Raw genomic sequence first — 18898 nt, 5'->3', positions numbered from 1 at the left:
CAGCAACCAGATACACAACAATATAACAAATACAACACAGCAACCAAATACACAACAGTATAACAAACACAACACAGCAACCAGATACACAACAATATAACAAACACAACACAGCAACCAGATACACAACAGTATAACAAATACAACACAGCAACCAGATACACAACAGTATAACAAATACAACACAGCAACCAGATACACAACAGTATAACAAACACAACACAGCAACCAGATACACAACAATATAACAAATACAACACAGCAACCAAATACACAACAGTATAACAAACACAACACAGCAACCAGATACACAACAATATAACAAACACAACACAGCAACCAGATACACAACAGTATAACAAATACAACACAGCAACCAGATACACAACAGTATAACAAACACAACACAGCAACCAGATACACAACAATATAACAAATACAACACAGCAACCAAATACACAACAGTATAACAAACACAACACAGCAACCAGATACACAACAATATAACAAACACAACACAGCAACCAGACACACAACTATATAACAAACACAACACAGCAACCAGATACACAACTATATAACAAATACAACACAGCAACCAAATACACAACAAAATAACAAACACAACACAGCAACCAGGCACACAACTATATAACAAACACAACACAGCAACCAGACACACAACTATATAACAAACACAACACAGCAACCAGATACACAACTATATAATAAACACAACACAGCAACCAAATACACAACAGTATAACAAACACAACACAACAACCAGACACACAACAATATAACAAACACAACACAGCAACAAGACACAAAACAATATAACAAACACAACACAGCAACCAGATACACAACAGTATAACAAACACAACACAGCAACCAAACACACAATAATAAGAAAACATATTTATAGGAGATGCAATTATCATGGTGTCGCTGATGACAGTCCTATTATCCGACACTGAAATTGATTCTGTGTCTGGTATATTTTTTATTAACAGTGATTTTTTTATCGATTAATAATTTAACAGGTAGTTCGGAGCCTTCAAGCATATCAGATTAAATGCAAAATGACATCTAATTGTTGTTCAGTCTATTCAAGGCCACTTGCTGCTGGTGCTGTCATTACTTTGTGATAAAATGTATTCTACATATATTTGCATACAAAAGAGAACGCGTATACAGACGCATGTTTGAAATCCCAGTCTTACAAGGACGTCTTATAGAATAAGCATAGACAAGGAAGTGATCGCCTTCTATGAGACGTGCACACTCCACACATTTACATTTAATATGTTAGGGCCGTAGCCTGCATATATTGTTATATTAACATTTACCTTTCTTATATAACTTAAGTGGATCTTATTAAGCTCGCCATATTTCATTCCATGTAGGCTTATGTTTATTTTGCATTTTGTTTTTGTTTGTTTTAAACTATGTTTGTCGCAGAAATAGCTCTACCGAGCTAATGTTTGTATGTTTATGGTATGCGACGTTAAATAATTATTCTAGTATCTTGCTTCACTTTGAAGTATATGCAGTGTATCTGTACAGGTGATAACTAAGTCTTCTTTACGACAAACGTTGCTTCCCTTTGAAGTATGGGGTGTATTTGTAGAGGTAAGATCTAGGAATACGTTCAATTATTGATTGGGTGTATAGACACGTACAACATAGATCGATAGCCCATAGTTCCTCGCGGGTTCCAAAGTACGTCCTATTCGTTAACATAAAACAAAGATAATAATAGTCACGGGTCATTTACAAGACTACACTATTGGATTCAGTGCTATCCATGCATAAACCTATTAAATAATTATGCACATGTTTAAGTTGGAAGTTACAGTCTATAGTTGGAAAGCTATTTTTTTGCTATTTAATTTTCAACAGTTGTTTTTGATCAATGATGTACATACGTGTATGTATGTATGTATACGTGCAAATTGTATACGTGTCTGGTGACTAATAATAGAACAAATGTTTCACGAATAATGTCAGATCGCCAAGACCTGTTAAACGTTCTGTTTGTTCATCCTTGTTATATCGACTTCATGTCGCCATCACACAGATTAGTAAAAAAGCAATTATGTGTACATGATATGTAGGTATACATACATGAACTAATTTACATACAGTTAAGCAATGTAAAATACACACAGTAAAATAATGGTTACGTGTAAATACTACAGCAAGCTTAATATTTATAGTAAAACCACATGTTCATGTACATGTAGTAAATTACATACAGTGAAACAATAGTAAAATACTAAAATACGTCTAATAAAACACAGAAAGACAATTAAAAGTAAACGATTTGAGTGCTAAATATGTACAACAATGTATAATCCTCTATTATTTGGAAATATTGAGGAACGTGCGTCATCTTTATTCTATTTACATCCATTTTTTCGTCAAATAAATAAATAATTGAAGCCTTTGATCTGCCAGATCTGTAATATTTGGAAACATCTCATATATTTGAATAGAATGAGGGAGTAATGCTGAACGAGTTTAAACGATATTTATTTTGTTCTTTTCAGCTGTTTGATCACCGTAGACTCTGTCAGAGTGATCTCCCTTCCCGGTAAGTATTGTAAACCCGTCTTATAGGCGGCCCATTCAATTAACGAAAACAACTTAATAAAATATGTAAAGTTTTTGATCCCCGTGAGACAATTACGTATGGACAGAAGTCCTGGTAAATTAACTAAGCATATTCCTATCCCCATGGTCAGCATCAGCATCGCAGAGTCCCGTAATGTATGCAGGATATATGGCATACACAAATCCCGGGGTCCCCGGGGTGCATACACGTGTAGATATTACACACCTCTCGGGACTCCCGGGCTATAACCATTACATATACATCACAGGATCCGCAGGGCGTAGGCATAACTATATGTATCGACATACCTCACATGGTTCCTGGTAGTATACCGAAAAAATAACAAACATCCAGCGATCTGTTTATTCTGCTTGGCGGAAGACGTTATTTTGTCAACATAGCCCGAGTCGTAGTGCCCCACGTCCTGTCGTCATGGAACTTTACAGTAATCACTCAAACACGATTCGCTGTTTACAACAATAACAAATGGCTGTAATTGGGTGGCTTGATAAAAATGTGTCATATAACGTTATGCATATAAGCCATCTAATGGCCACTATAAGCACATGTTATACACACACACTGTAATAAAAGAAAAATAGGGGTGGGGGATGGGGGTGTGCTTATAATACCTAAGCGCGGCACCTGTCGTCTCTCGTTCCGTCCGTCATCTTTTGTTTAAAACACTACTGACCGTAACGTTCTTTTGTATATTTGAGTTTTACGTCCCATTAACAGCTATGGTCATTTAAGGACGTGCCAGGTTTCGGTGGTGGAGAAAAGCCGGAGTTCCCAATATTCAATGCTGTTCAAAGGGAGGGTATCTCCATCGCCCCTATATGAGAGATAGGGGTTAAGTATTAACGACGAAATAAGTTTTTATTCTGTGAGGGCGTCTATGACCTAGTACCGCTGTTTCGAATTTGGACCATAACATTTCTTATCGGGGATAATCCAGCTTGTACATGTTACAGTTACACAAATATGCAGATGTTATCGAAATCCTTTCAGAGTGTGAATATCTATACTAGCTTCTCTCCCAGCTTTCCCAAGAAAACAGCGCCGACTAATTAACAAATAGATGCGAAACTACGGCTAAAGTTTTCGTTCAGGATCACGATAAATACAACTATTGGTAGATTTGCGTTTTTGAAATTTCGCTGTCAAATATGCAAATTTCTAACGCTCGGAAGTTTGTTTTTTTTCTAAACAAAATGATACTTGTTGATTTTTTTCAGTTAAATATGAAAAATCAAAATATCAAAAATATTTTCGAATTTGAAATTAATAAATGTTATATAGACCACACTATCTGTCACTAGTGTTGTGACACCAGTGGTATATTATCAGCTTTAACCGCACACCTAACCAGATTCATTGTCTTAGAAATGAAAACTGTGAAAACAGCAAAACAACGATGACTTGAAACACTAGAAACAGGTGGATACCACCCAGGTTGGTGTCATTCTTATAGCAGGCTTAAGCTTGTTCCGGCATTAAATGACAAAAAAGGGTTCCTTTTGCGGTCACACGGAATGGGGAGATTGTTAATCATGCTACCAGCAATAATTGATGAGAATGTAGGTAGCCATGTCACTTTGCAATCTTACAATAGAGAGACATGGAGTTATCTGATGACGTTGCATTGAGGTCTTGTTTCAGAACCTGAATATCATGTGGAAAGTCATGTCTGATGTTTAATAACACAGTGTGTGGGTAGCAATGTATTGTTTTAGCATACCAGTGTGCCTGTTTATTGGCGTCCATGTTTGTTGTGTTCAGTACAATGTCGTGGGTTATGTTCTGTGTTAACTACATGTACAATTGTATGGTAAATACGATATACGTCAGTTTTAGTAAAATATATTAAGTGGTTGTAGAATACTAAAATAATTGTAGTAGTTCTCTGTCCGTTTATCAGCATAAACTTTATTTCAATTTCTACCCCCCCCCCCCCCCCCCCCCAAAAAAAGGATAAGAAAAGAAACCGAAATAGGTATCCCTTTTGAGATATCTCACATAAATAATTATGTAGGATAATTGCATTAGTTATGTTGTTTATATCTCAGTATTGTTTATATCACAAATCTGGTCAATCACAACCGTTTGAAGGATTTACTTATTTGGAACTCTTTTTTGATAGAAGGTGCAAGGCCATGGTAACACAGTACATTCTGTATGTATATACTTCAATAAGCCTGTATTACCTGGTGTTGACTTGGAAGCCTAATTCAACGGTTTGATTAGTGGATTTTATTTGTGCTAGGTAATCCGACATTTTTTTACTTCCTGGTACAATGTGCAAACGTACACGTGTATTGATATATTTATAGTATTCAAGATGGTTGTGCTCACTTTCTTTTTCAGAATTAATCAATATAATAATAAAGATGTATCGATTATGCATGGTTCATAAAAACAACTGCCCAGTATTTCAAACGCTATCGCTGTCCACCCGGACTACAGCCTGTTTAACGGAGCACCATAAACGAGTGATGTTTCTTTATTCGGTATGGCGGTTTGGCAACAAGTACTAGCGTATGAAATATACATATTTCTAAAATACAAAAAAGCCGATGAAAGCCGGTTAAATTGATTTTTCGAAAAATGGTTTTACACTGTCTGTTTTGCATATTGAATAAGAACATATAATAGTTACACAATTGAATATTCTTTAAAATCTGTACATCAAGTTAACATATATATAAAATATTTATGAAAAAATATCATTTAAATGAATAGGTGCAGGTCATTGCGGGATTTGCTGCAGGAACCGGAGCTTTAGGTCCGGTCGATGTTATTTCATTTCGAACTTTTAGATTTTTAATTACGAAATTTTACATTATCGGAAAAAATCAAAATCAAATATCTAAAATCTCAAGATAAATTTTTTAAAAAACCCAATCTTATTAACCTGGAATTACCCGGTTTCTGCAACTAATCCCGCAATTATCTGTTTTGCCAAATATCGACATGTGTTGTAATAAATACCTATACGTAAGGACTTATTTTTAAAAAATATATCATTTCTGGACACTTTTTCATCTCCAATATGTTTTTTTAAAAATTTGATTTTTTTTAAAGTATACTTAAGAAGTGCTTCCTCCACAAAATGCAACGATAGTGTCACCAATATAGATAAGAGTGGCCTCCCTTTGTCCATAGATTGTGTTACCGATGTCATTAGTTATATTTCATTCTCAAGTTTAATCGATTCAATGAATATTACGTCTTACACTGGTGAAATTAAAATATATATAATGGAAAGTAGTAATTAAAGATGATATAACGCTTAAGGTTCTTTAATATTAATCACAAACATCAAATGGAAATTTTAGAAAATTTATTTAATGGTACTGTTGTTAAATTGTTTTCCTTACAAGGGAACGACCGCGTGGCCTAATGGATAAGGCGTCCGACTTCGAATCGGAAGATTGCGAGTTCGAGTCTCGTCGTGGTCGGAGTTCAAATATTCTTTTAGTGTGCGAAAATAATTTTATATTTTTTATCATACATTCGAATTTCACATCATTATTATACTCAATATAGGTAAATTAAAGGAACGCAGTAACATTCAACGCAAATTAGAATTAGACTTTAATTTTATAACAAATCGTACATTTCTCCTACGACAGGAGCTCTTGTAATTTTCAAAATTACAGACAAATTGAAGAAAAAATCATGAACAGATATTATATTGGAATTAAGGTAAAATCTGTCCTGTCTGCCCCTACCCCACCCGCAGGGTACGATGGAGGAATTTTCATATCCTAAAGATATTCTAGTTTCTTTAACTCACAGCGTATATCCGGTTTGTATACGTCTCTGCTTAACTTCTAGCACCAACGACATACCAGGTCTATTTTAATAAATAAATTTTGCAAAAATAAATTGAGGTTAAGGCATGTAGAATGAAAATATTGTCCGTGGTGGAGTGATTTTTCCTGAATCCAGCCTGAGCCGAAGATATAAGATTTATTTCATTAGCCATTTTATTTAATCCGATATTAAGTATGGATGTGAACACTTTTCCAAGACGTGAGACGAGACTTATTGCTCTATTACCCTCCTTTGATGTTTCTACCTATTGTTCTCAATATGTATGCGTTCAGGGAACACACCGGCTGATTGCCCCCTATTTAAACCTGGTTAGGTCGCACCTGTGTAGTTTGGGACTGTGTGCCGTAAGCGTGGGCCATGTGAATAGTAGTAAACATTGTGTATATGCAACGAACGTTGATATTTAAAAACATTCAAATGCATTTGTGGAGATATAATAATAAAGCAACTTGACCGCTGAATAATGGTTGTGAAAAGTCGCCATGCAAAAATCGTACAGGTCAAAAGTCGTTCCACTATATATTGCAACAGAAAATAGAAATATGTTTTGTTAGAAATTACAAGCTAACAAGGCTTTTGGATTGTAATCGTTGTGACGTTGCGTGGTGTGAGTACCCACTGCTCCAATGAGATTTACCTGGGTAAACCCCTTTCTCGTACTACGTGAGCCGTGTACAGTGGGATCCCATGCGTTACTTATGACACTAGTTTGCTGGATTACACTGACTACATATTAGACACATCGATGACGATTGTAAGTATTACATCTATTTATCTTATGGTATGTAAATCTACATTTCGGTTATGTTAACTTCCTTGCACACACGTGTTACCTGTGTATAAACCACGTGTGTGATATCAGATCATACGACATCGGGTGAACAACAAAGGCGGTACACACCTGTCCCCTATTTCGTTCTTATGTTTATGTTATCTGTCTTGACGTGCTATCCCCCAACCCCCTCCCTTCAAACAGACTTTTTCCATGTTTGGCGGCGTGACACATACATTTTGTCAATTTAGATGGGACAGCTCTGAACATCAAGAAAATGGACACAGACGATCAGGTCGTATACGTTATCTAGAGACATGCTACACTGTACATTGTATTGCGTGTATTGTGAGGTTTAGGGTAGACCGTTAGACCATAGATTTAGAAGTCTTAGATCTATATATGTACTAGATACAAATGTATGCATGTGATATCAAGATGTTAGATGTTGATATACATATTGGAATAAGAAATATAGTATCTATTCAGAATTCTATCGAAGCTCAGACTTGGTCACACGTGTATTATGCTGCAATTCATTGTTATACCCTGTGCGGAGGCATGAGTTCCTGGATTACGTTTTAAGGATCTGTACCACTGCCAAAAATTGTAACCATGAACTGGAAATATTTATCTCGGCATGACTAGAGCTATAGCTGTGATAAATCTGTTCCGAAAAGATAACCAGACGTACCCAAAACAGAGACATATAAAGCCAGTAGTATATACGTCTTTGCCCAAAAGGAACTTTTAAGAAACATAACGAAGATTAAATAAAAAAGTCAAAATTAACCAAGGAAAATAGATTCTACATGTTGACAGTTAAGTGTAAAGATATTATGAGGTCAGGTCAGTATTCGATATCATATGATAAGACTGTCGTTCTAGTCAATTGCACTAACACGTTATAGATAAATTGTCAACGGTACAGAGAAGTAATAACATGAACGAAAAACTAAAGTGGAATGCTCTGGTATGTTGCCTGCAGTGGACCAGGGGTCTATAATGCATGTTTCATTTGTTTGCCATTTTGTTTGATGATGTTAACTATAAATAAGGCACTATCGATGACCATGAGATGCACAGACAGCTTCTATCGAGCTCTACCCAGAGTTGTCGTTCCTTTCACTCGCTACACGATAGGAACGACAACTCTAGATAGAAATTGCACTGGCTCTGGAGTGGAAACTAAATTGTCTTACATATTCACAATGGAATACTATCCTTAGCACCAAATTGAACATTTCACCTGGTCAAGTCGCCCCGAAGGTTGTAGACTACCCTCTCCCCCTCAGATCCCCCACCCGTCTCTGTAGATTCTTTGGAGTTATACATGGGAATGCAAGCTAATGCAAGAGGACAATTCTTTACACAAACGTAAGGGTTGTTCAGTAATAGCAGCTTTACTAAGGCCGAAACAGCTTCATGTTAGCAAAGTGGCGAATAACACAATTGTCCTGAAAACGTTAACGTCATGCATAACACCTCTGCTGGCTGTGAATTTACTGAGGTGTTTACCATATGGATCGATTGCAGTCGCCTTTCAACTATACATTTTGTGGTCTTTTCAAACCCATAAAATATAACTTTAATAAATGTGTTTTATTTGGCTGGGTTTTAATGTCAACTGTGAAAAGGAAAGTTCCGCTGAAATTCACGTTCTTTCATTGTGACTGGAAGTTAACGATATTAACTTGGTGATCAAAATATATTTAACCTATTTGAAATATCAAGTTAATCGGTTATGTGGTGTTGATTGCTTACCGGGATGAAGCTTTTGACGCTTAACAGGAAGAGAAATCATAAATGTTGTGCATATATATTTTTTTATCGGCTTTTTTTACAATACATCATTTGATTGGAAGCATGATTTTCTGTCCCCGTTGAGCGTCGAACCATTTGACTGATACATTTGATAAGCTTCAAAATTGCTGTCGGTTCGGAAAGATAGCGGATATATCGATTAAAACCTTTGTTTTACTGAAAATGACACGTTAATGGCATGTCATTAGCTTCCCATCACATACGATGTTGTTACGGACAATAGCCATGTCACAGAGGATCCACTTTTCTAAAAAACGTATTATAAAAAATAATATATTATCTCGTGTCAAACTGTATGACGAAAAATGCCCGTTATTCCAACCATTCTGGCCTACGACGAAATATACATGTACTTGTTATTTGTGATACACTAGAGACCGAGGGGCGTCAATAGCTTAATTGGACTATTATTTACGCGTTGTCGAATGTGGCACATGTATATCAGAAAAGCGAATCTAAGTCAAGCTGAGAGCTGGAAAATAACTTGATGTTACATGTACATCGACAGCGTAACCCTTAGTTGTTGGTGATATGTTTATCGATCCTTTATGATAATGTTTAAAATCACTTCACCCATACCACAGGAGTGATCTGCTCCAATTGTAAATGTTGGGCTCCGCTCCGAGGGCGCCGCATTCTTTATTTTATACCACACTGATTGTTCCCTTTGACCCAAGGAATTACTGACCATTAAAACTCCCTTATTCATTCCGAGGGAGCAGTCTTTTTCTTTCACTAACACGACCGGGGTTCAATTCCCCGATCGGACGTAAAAAGGTATGGGGTCACCTGTCTGGGAGTGGGTTTTATTCAGGTACTCCGGTTCTCCACATAAAGACCATGTGCGCTACCCCCAGGTCAGCAAGAGTGATTGATGTAAGTTGACAGAACTCCAATCTAATTAAAATCATATCCGAATTCCCGTTCCTCTACGATACTCTTACATTAGGAGTATCGTAGATGAACGGGAATTCGGATCTGATTTTAATTAGATTGACAGAACTTGTTTCAAAACTGTTATAAAACAAGTATATTTTCACAGGTAGACACGACGTCAAACTGAGCGGCCTGAACGTTTACTGTACCAGTCGCCGGATCTGTGTAATGTGATGTCGTGTCTGATATTTCAACAATCTTTTAAATTAAGTATACACCGGATGTGCATATATATATAGCACAGAGAATGCGTAGTAGCTTATATCGCGCACGTGTGGAGTGCGAACTCATTGGTATGAAAGCTAGCTTTGTTAAGTAAATACGTTCATCTGTTTACAGTGGGATAGGTATTTGTGATGACCTGGTCACCGTTTGGTCAGTCTGACCTACTTACTCCACAGTCGGTACGTACGTTTAGTACGTATACGTATACATTGTAGGGATCAGTTTGTGGGATTCGTCGATCAAGGATTAGAAGTACAATATATACCCACGTTCGTTTAATTCGTCGTATACCACCAACAGTCAAAGGTACGTGCATACTTGTAACTAGAACAGGCCTAATTGTTGTTACTACTTAACACATTAGGTGTGAGCACTGATCAATCATGTGTTACTCAGTCACTCATTACACAGGGACATGACTAGCACAGTATATATCGTTGTATATCCGACCCCTGTATTACACTGTAGATAATTGTTTACAGTGTAATATTGTAATAACAGAGTCTGATTTTGGGAACTAGAACTTCGGCTATGTATACGTACACGGATGGAGGTATTTCGGCTCGGAGTTCAAGGGTTAACATTTACGATTCGTGGGTTAAACGTTTAATTTTGGGAGGTTCATTACTTTAAGTAAGTGTCTATAGTGTTGTGTTTTATTGCACAGTGACTAACACACACAGCTAATTGCAATAACTAAGACGGGCTCTCATTGATACGGGACTTGCAAACTCTGATATTAGTATTTTTGATGATAATTAATTTTTCTTTAATCAATTTGAAAAATAGTAAAGCCTCTGGTATAGATCAAATTCTAAATGAATATCTTAAAAGTACAATGGATGTACTTTAACTATTTATCAAAAAATATTTAACCTTATTTTGAATACTGCGTCTATACCAGATGCGTGGAGGATTGGTATTATAAAACCAGTATATAAAAACAAAGGCGATCCCAAAAATCCGGATAATTATAAAGAGATCAATTTGGTCTCGTGCCTCGGCAAAGTGTTCACTTCGGTTATTAATAATCGTTAAATAACATTTCTGACGAGTTTGACCTTATAAGCAGTGCACAAGCTGGGTTTAGAAAGAGTCATTCTACAACCGATAACATTCCTTAATCTCAATATATTTTTCATAAGGAAAAAAACTTTATTGTACGTTCATCGATTTTAGTAAGGTGTTCGATTCTGTATGGAGAGTTGGTCTGTGGAAAAAGCTCCAAAAAAGGAACCTTACTGGAAAAAAAAATCAATATTATTTTTACGTTATGTGATAAAACCGAATCATGTGTTAAAAATGGATGTGAACAGTCGGATTTGTTCAATTGTGAGATCGGTTTAAAACAGGGCGAACATTATCGCCATTTTTGTTTGCAATTTATTTAAATGATTTATAAACTTATCTTGTTGAAAAAATGTAAATTGTCTTCAAACAATAGACAAACTGTGTATTGACAACATTGGAGTGTATCTCAAACTGTTCATTATCTTATACGCCGATGATACTGTCGTGTTTTCAGAAACACCAGATGGATAACAATTAGCTTTAAATGAATTTGAACAATACTGTAGTACTTGGAAGTTAACTATTAATTCAAGAAAAAGTTGTCATCTTTTCAAAAAGAAAATGTGCAAGAACTCTCCATATTATATTATGTAACGTAGAATTAAAAATACTGGAAGGGTATACCTACCTAGGATTAATCTTTAATTCTAAGCACAGAAATCAGTGTTTGCTGTTTATAAGAAATTGAGAAACATATCATTACCAGCTGATCTACAATTGAAGATATTTGATTCCTTAATCATGCCAGTTCTTCTGTATTCATCAGAAATATGGAGTTTTGAAAAAACAAATATTATAACAAAAATCCATCATCAATTTTGTAAATATATACTAAATGTAAGAAAAAGTACACCCAATTTCATTGTTTATGGTGAGCTTGGAAGATACCCACTAGACATCGAAATCAATTGTAGAATATTACATGTAGTATTCTGGCATAAGTTGATTACCTCTAGTAAGTTATCAAGTACTAATTATAAGCTACATTGTAATGTATACATTACAAGAAAATGGAGCTGTGCCATTTAAATGGCTCCCATATGTTAAAGATGTTTTATCCCAAACTGGCCTGAACTATGTGTGTTACTATCAATCTACATGCTCTTTTTCAAAAGACGAAACTAAGAGGCTCGTGAAAAGTAAACTAGAGGATCAATTGATACAGAAATGGTTTGATGATATTCTTGTATAGAAAAAGGAAGATGGTTAGGTATTCCTCGTCAAGAAAGAAGCTGTACATTATGTAATTCCGACATTGGAGATGAATTTCATTACTTATTTAAATGTAAAAGTGATTCAGTTAGATGTCTAAGAGAGAACTATATACCAAAATATTATTTTACTTATCCAAGTCAAATACAAATGCAAGGATTGTTCATTTTGTACTAATCATCACACGCCATGTATCATATTTACTACATTTGTGTATATGTATGTGACCTCTTGTTACACACGTAAGTGTGTCGGAGTGAATGAATAAAACTTGAAAACTTGATATTGACTTCACAATAGAAAAACGTTGAAACTCTAACGGAAGTCTACAATTATATAATTACATGTGACCTCATTTCTCTCCCCCATTCAATCTCTTTTCACACAGGAAATCGATTAAGGTCAGCCAGGTTTTACTAGGGATGGCATTTACACGCTGTAGTCTGTAACTCCCATTCTGTCATGTGACACGTTTAAGTTTATAATGTTTATAGTGTAACAGTAACCAACACAGGACGTCCACATAACGCGACGGTATAGTGTATTGTTTTAGTGACACTGCAGGTCCTAAAGTAAGGCTATCCTATATATAAGGACGAATAGGACTGGATACCACGTCATGGTAGGTACTTTTCAATTGCTCTTCTTCAGTCTACTGTTTTTAGAACCATGATCAATTCTCCAATATATTATAATTGGTTATCAAACTCCCGGCTAGTCAGAATTATTCTGACGTTTTATCGACTTTTTTTTTATATCGGTCTGTCGTCGATTAACGTCAGAACTCCGGCCCTCTATAATATGCGGGAAATTAGTCCGGATTATTCTGACGTTTTATCGACTTTTTTATATCGGTCTGTCGTCAGAATAATTCGGACTACATGTAACTCCCGGCATACGTACTTGTGCAATAACAAGCGAAGAAAAAAATCAAGTTTGGTAACACAAATGTTTGTTTTTCAGTTTTAAATATTTACGTGAATATTTGGATGACCGCTTTGATTCGTCAAAAAGTTCCGTTAGTTGGGTACGTTGTAATGTAATCCGCTGTTCAAACTTGTGGCAATAAAATATGGTTTGAGCAGTTTGAAACGGTTATTTTAGATATACATGTAGTGTGAACTAGAAGCGTACTTTGTGGCACACTCTCAGTTGTATGTAGTTTTATGTATTCTGATTCGTAGTAATCATGAACGACAACCTATAACGTAACGGCGATCATTATCATGACGAGTTTTCGTTATATTGAATACCCTACGACGACCCAGGTACATTTTGTGTAGGATGTTTTTATAGTGAATACGATGGGCTGCTTCACAGTACAAATACATTGTGCAGTTTCACAGTAATAGCGGCGAATTATGACTAAGTACCAATGTAAACCGATGCCATTATTAACAACCAGCCTGAAGCCTAAACATAAACATTCTGAAACCTCAATTTACACGTTATTGTTTTATCCTTACTTTTAATTGGGCAACTCTTCAGGCAAACTACATGTACGAACCAACTAGTTGATACGATACGATTTCTTACCTACCAATGATAGACAAAAAACATCTTTGTACAGGAATAGGTTTAATATCTTTCCTGTAGTGTTTGAATCAATTTGACGAAAAGGTATATTTCGTGCTCATATATCGACAGTTTACTTAAAATGTAGGATATGTGTATAATTACATTTAGGCTACAACCCAGAAATTGTGTTATAAATGCCTTGTACCGTGTGTATGGACTATATAACCGTTAATAAGTCAAAACATTCTTGTGCACTGGTCCCCCCATCTTGTTTAAGTGGGTTCGGGATTAGTTGTGGTGGAGTACCCATGAAGTAGTATTGACGATTGAGAAGTTGTACAGTGACGTCACACAATCACAGGAAGTAGTATTGGACGATTTATAAGTTGTACAGTAACGTCACACAATCACAGGAAGTAGTAATGGACGATTTAGAAGTTGTACAGTAACGTCACACAATCACAGGAAGTAGTATTGGACCACAGGGTCACGTTACAAATGTCTGAAATACACATATGCTATACAGATACGGGTCACAACACACATACACATTCACGTTACAAATGTCTGAAATACACATATGCTATACTGATACGGGTACACAACACACATAATTTGTAACGTGACCCTGTGATTGGACGATTGAGAAGTTGTACAGTAACGTCACACAATCACAGGAAGTACATTTGTAGTATTGGACGATTTAGAAGTTGTACACCCACAAGCATGCTAACAATCAGGAAAGGTTTCAATATACATATTGTTTTAATTAGCAAGTGCCTGTGGGTTTGGCTAGGTCAGTCGAGTTCAAATCAGTAGTACATCCCGCTGTCCTATAATGACTGGCCTTTCCGTGACCCCTAACATCCCCCTCTCTCCGTTTACATGTGGGGGATGATTAGGGAGCCTCCGTTTGCTACATACGTTACCGCCTGTCGAGTACGGATCACTGGTAAACTGGGGATGTGGCCGATACGGATAGGATTATCATCACGTGCAACTGTGATGAGCTTTGTCGTTTTATTTCTTTAATACTCCTGGGTTATCTTGTGGGTATTGGAGTAAACTTCTGGAATATTTGTAGGTCAGTGGAAAGTAGTTATGTCCGGAAGCGTCCATTACATACTAGCGCGAGTGTCTGATAAATCATCTGTATTTTATCAAGGTCATACCGGGGATAAGATTCAAGGCTAAACTCTGTGAAGCAGCCGAATGCATACTGGATTATGTGTGGATTTTAACACCACGTTGTAAGTATCCCTTCTCCCGACTAGACCTACACGTATTACATCCCCTACCTTACAAACTAACGCCGCTCTCACTGTTAAATATTTTGTTTTGTTCAGTGAATAACGTCTCCACAGCTGTTATGGTCAGATGAAGACGGTTGCCCTCACTGACTTTAGTACTACTATCCTAACCCGGCTAGACGAAACGAGACTAAACGTACGTACCTCGATCTGTCAACATGTCTATGTCTGGTGTCAGGGCCAGAGATAACTTGTGAAAGCTACTACCAACACTGCCCCCCACTAACAAGACAAATTACAATGTACATACCCGCCAAACCATCCTTTGACTATGTACATTTGTCAAGACGTGTTGAACCATATTTTAGGGGCCAAAAACTGCTTACGTGGACCTGCTTTAAGTTTTTGGGCAAGATTTTGTGTGCAGTATTGATCACCACCATCAATACGCTGTTGGATATTTCACGTTGTCTGATCATCGCTGCTTTCGAAATGTACCACAGCAAAACATCGTTATATTGCCACCATTTGTTCAAAGAAATTTTGGCGTTATAAATTATTAAAGGGGGTTGACAATTAAGTGAGGCCGGGAAACGTATAAACGAATTCTTAAGAAAAACAGAATTAAGGGTCCTTGAAATATGTTGGCAGTAACTAAGCGAGGTGGGAAATGAAATGATGGGCATTATATCGAGGTTTTACTGTACAAGTGTTTCTATTGATATTTGCTATCTCATAATAACATATCTCACGAATAGGCGATCTATGCTGTTCTCCAATAGCTCTTGTTTCTCGTTATTAGCTCACCTGGCCCTTATGCCGTACTGCGGCGTCCGTCGTCCGTCCGTCAACTTTCCTTTTGAACGACTTCTTCTGAAGAACTGTAGGACATTGGGTCATAATATTTGGTCAGAAGGTACCTGGGATGGAGTGCTATAACGTTTCCTCATTAAAATGACCTTGACCTACTTTCAAGGTCACAGTGGTCAAATATGTGAAAAATTTCAAACAACAATGTCCTAAGAACTTTTTGAACTGGAGTCATGTTACTTGGGTATGTTATGTAGACCAGCAGTTCGAATATTTTTCTCAATTACAGTAATGAGGTCAAAGGTCAACTTTAAATGCTAGTCGGGGGTCAAATGTCAACTTTGGTTAAAAGCTTTAACAAAAAATATGTCAAATGTCAACTTTAACAATCTTCTTCTCAAGTTCCATTAGGCCAAGGGTCATGATATTTGGCCAGTACGTACCTGGTATGGAGTGCTATAAAGTTTCTTCATTAAAATGACCTTGACCTACTTTCAGGGTCACTGGGGTCAAATATGTTAAAAACTGCAAACAACAATATCCTAAGAACCATTTGGACTAGAGTCATGATACTTGGGTATGTTATGTAGACCAGCAGTGCAAATCTTTTTCTTAATTACAGTAATCATGAGGTCACAGGTAAACTTTAAGTGCAAGTCGGGGTCAAAGGTCAACATAAGTCAAAGGCTTTAATAATATTCTTCTCAAAATCCATAAGGCTCAGGGTCATGATATTTGGCCAGTAGGTACCTGGGATGAAGTGCTATAAAGTTTCCTCATTAAAATTACCTTGACCTACTTTCAAGGTCACAGGTGTCAAATATGTTAAAACTTCAAACAACAATATCCTAAGAACCATTTTGACTAGAGTCATGATACTTGGGTGTGTTATGTAGACCAGCTGTGTGAATTGTTTTCTTAATTATAGTAATGAGGTCAAAGGTCAACTTAAAGTGCAAGTTGGAAGTCAAATGTCAACATGGGTTAAAAGCTTTCAAATTAAAATTTCAAGTTTCAAACAACAATATTTTCAAAACCGTTTAAGAGATGTTAAAATGACTTGTGTTCTAGTTACCTTGGTCTTAAGTAACCTATATATCAGTTCCATGTAACAAAAGAAACAGGTGAGCGATACAGGCCATCTGGGCCTCTTGGTGTATAGTGGGTGCGATATTTTAGTAAAGATTATTATTGTTATACACGAAAACATAACGTTATCGTCAGACGGTTTTACTTCGTACATTGTACTACATGTAAGTATCTCACCGTACTTTGCCCTAAAACTATTTTCTAGTTTTGATTGAGCAAATGGAGATTTGAATATGATTTTATGACACGAACTCATCTTTCATTTACAATTTAAGTTAAAACTCTCCATATATCTGTCTCGTTAATGCACGACATTTTTGATGACTCACATATTTTGTCAACATAGGGCCCGTGACAAACATAAACATTTACATTCCGGATGTTGAGTAATCATTTTCCACGCAGCTTCCGCTATAGCCATGAATAACTGCTTAACGGGAAATTATTGTTCTCAACTGCAATTTATTTCAAGTGATCATTTTGAGCCCCGCACCATGTGGGTTATTGACGTCACCAGGATGGGGTGATGGTGTGATGTATCACGCCATGACGAAATCTAATTGTCATAAAAGCTGAAAGCCCGGTCCACTTCCTTCTAATCTATGGACAAACGTTCCTTTTAAAAACCGAAAGTTATATAACCGTAAATTAATCTCCTTCATTTGAAAAAACTAGATATGCCTTGTAATACGTGTTCCTTTTATAGAAATGCTGTACCGCCAGGTTTACGACAAACTCATTCGAGGATCAAAGACACTGCGATTTAGCACAACACATGTATTTTATATGAATGCTTTAATTATTTTTTCTTGAGAAAGCACAATTTTTCCAGATATAGAGAAGGTTTCTTATCTAAAATGCATGCCCTGTACGTGTCTATTAAATTGGAAGGCCTTTCATCTTGTAGGTTCAAAGTAAGAAAGGGGGCGGAGTAACTGTCGTATGTAGGATAGAGCCTTAACGTGCCCGTAACGATTATGTTATGACTTTAATTTGCCCCCATTTGTTAGGTACACTAGCCTTTTGAAGGAGGGATCCACTGAAGAGTTCGGCGTGAAGTAACGTGAAGCGGAGGGATCGAATCCAAGTCTAGAAAAGTATAAGTGTCTCAGAGCACTTGTCTTGTGCTAAAACAAGTCTACGGGTTTTAAAATGGGGGAAATGCAGAAATCGTATTGCTTTTTAATGGAAGAAGTAGGGTATCAGTCAGCTATGAAAGCCAATGTTTCCAATACAACTTCTAGGGATTACACCGTAGCTGAGTTGTTTACCGTGTGTATATATTAGTTTAACAATGACATAAACATTCGAGTACATTTAGATAAATTGAACTTCCTGATATACAAATGTACATGTAGTCGTTACGTTCAAGCAGATTTCCAGAACTCATTTTATTTTCGATTGCACTTCACTTGCTTTGAATTCTTTTCGCTAATATTATGTGCGACTTAAACAGTTAATAATTATTTTCTGGTAGTTATCCAACGATCTTCTGATAAGTAGACGTCAGTATGTATGTTGAGACACTAAATGAGAAGAAGAGATCACAAAAATACCATAAAATATCAGGTGGTTATTACGGAATTTGAGGTCGAATCCACTGAGAACATGCGGTGGTTACGTAACTCGTGGAAACAGATTGAATTTCATGTTTTTCTCTGCTGTCTGTGCATTATGTGAGAGTGTAGGGGGTGGTGCACTGCAACCCTTCCCCCTCCTGTCCCCCTCCTG

General features: G+C 36.5%; 1 protein-coding gene and 1 non-coding gene across 8 annotated transcripts in view; both read left to right on the top strand.

The window, feature by feature from the left end:
* Positions 1–6008: 6008 nt before the first annotated feature.
* On the top strand, positions 6009–6081 carry Trnar-ucg. The gene has a single exon. It is a non-coding gene; the product is annotated as a tRNA-Arg (tRNA).
* A 991-nt stretch (positions 6082–7072) lies between these two features.
* Positions 7073–18898, top strand: part of LOC110449775 (carbohydrate sulfotransferase 15-like) — a 28450-nt gene continuing 16624 nt past the window's right edge. The window contains exons 1-2 of one of the 7 annotated variants that reach the window (XM_021496831.1): positions 10233–10523; positions 15184–15268. The gene's annotated coding sequence lies outside the window, so the exon portion shown is untranslated. Of the gene's footprint in view, positions 7215–7347; positions 7528–10232; positions 10524–12882; positions 13123–14754; positions 15269–18898 lie in introns of those variants that run through there. The other 6 variants (XM_021496833.1, XM_021496836.1, XM_021496842.1 and 3 more) reach the window with 6 other exon arrangements.

This window comes from Mizuhopecten yessoensis, unplaced genomic scaffold (assembly GCF_002113885.1).
Source record: "Mizuhopecten yessoensis strain PY_sf001 unplaced genomic scaffold, ASM211388v2 scaffold4819, whole genome shotgun sequence".
Lineage (NCBI taxonomy): Eukaryota > Metazoa > Mollusca > Bivalvia > Pectinida > Pectinidae > Mizuhopecten > Mizuhopecten yessoensis.
The sequence above is the reverse complement of the archived record's forward strand: the minus strand, read 5'-3'. Positions and strand labels throughout refer to the sequence as shown.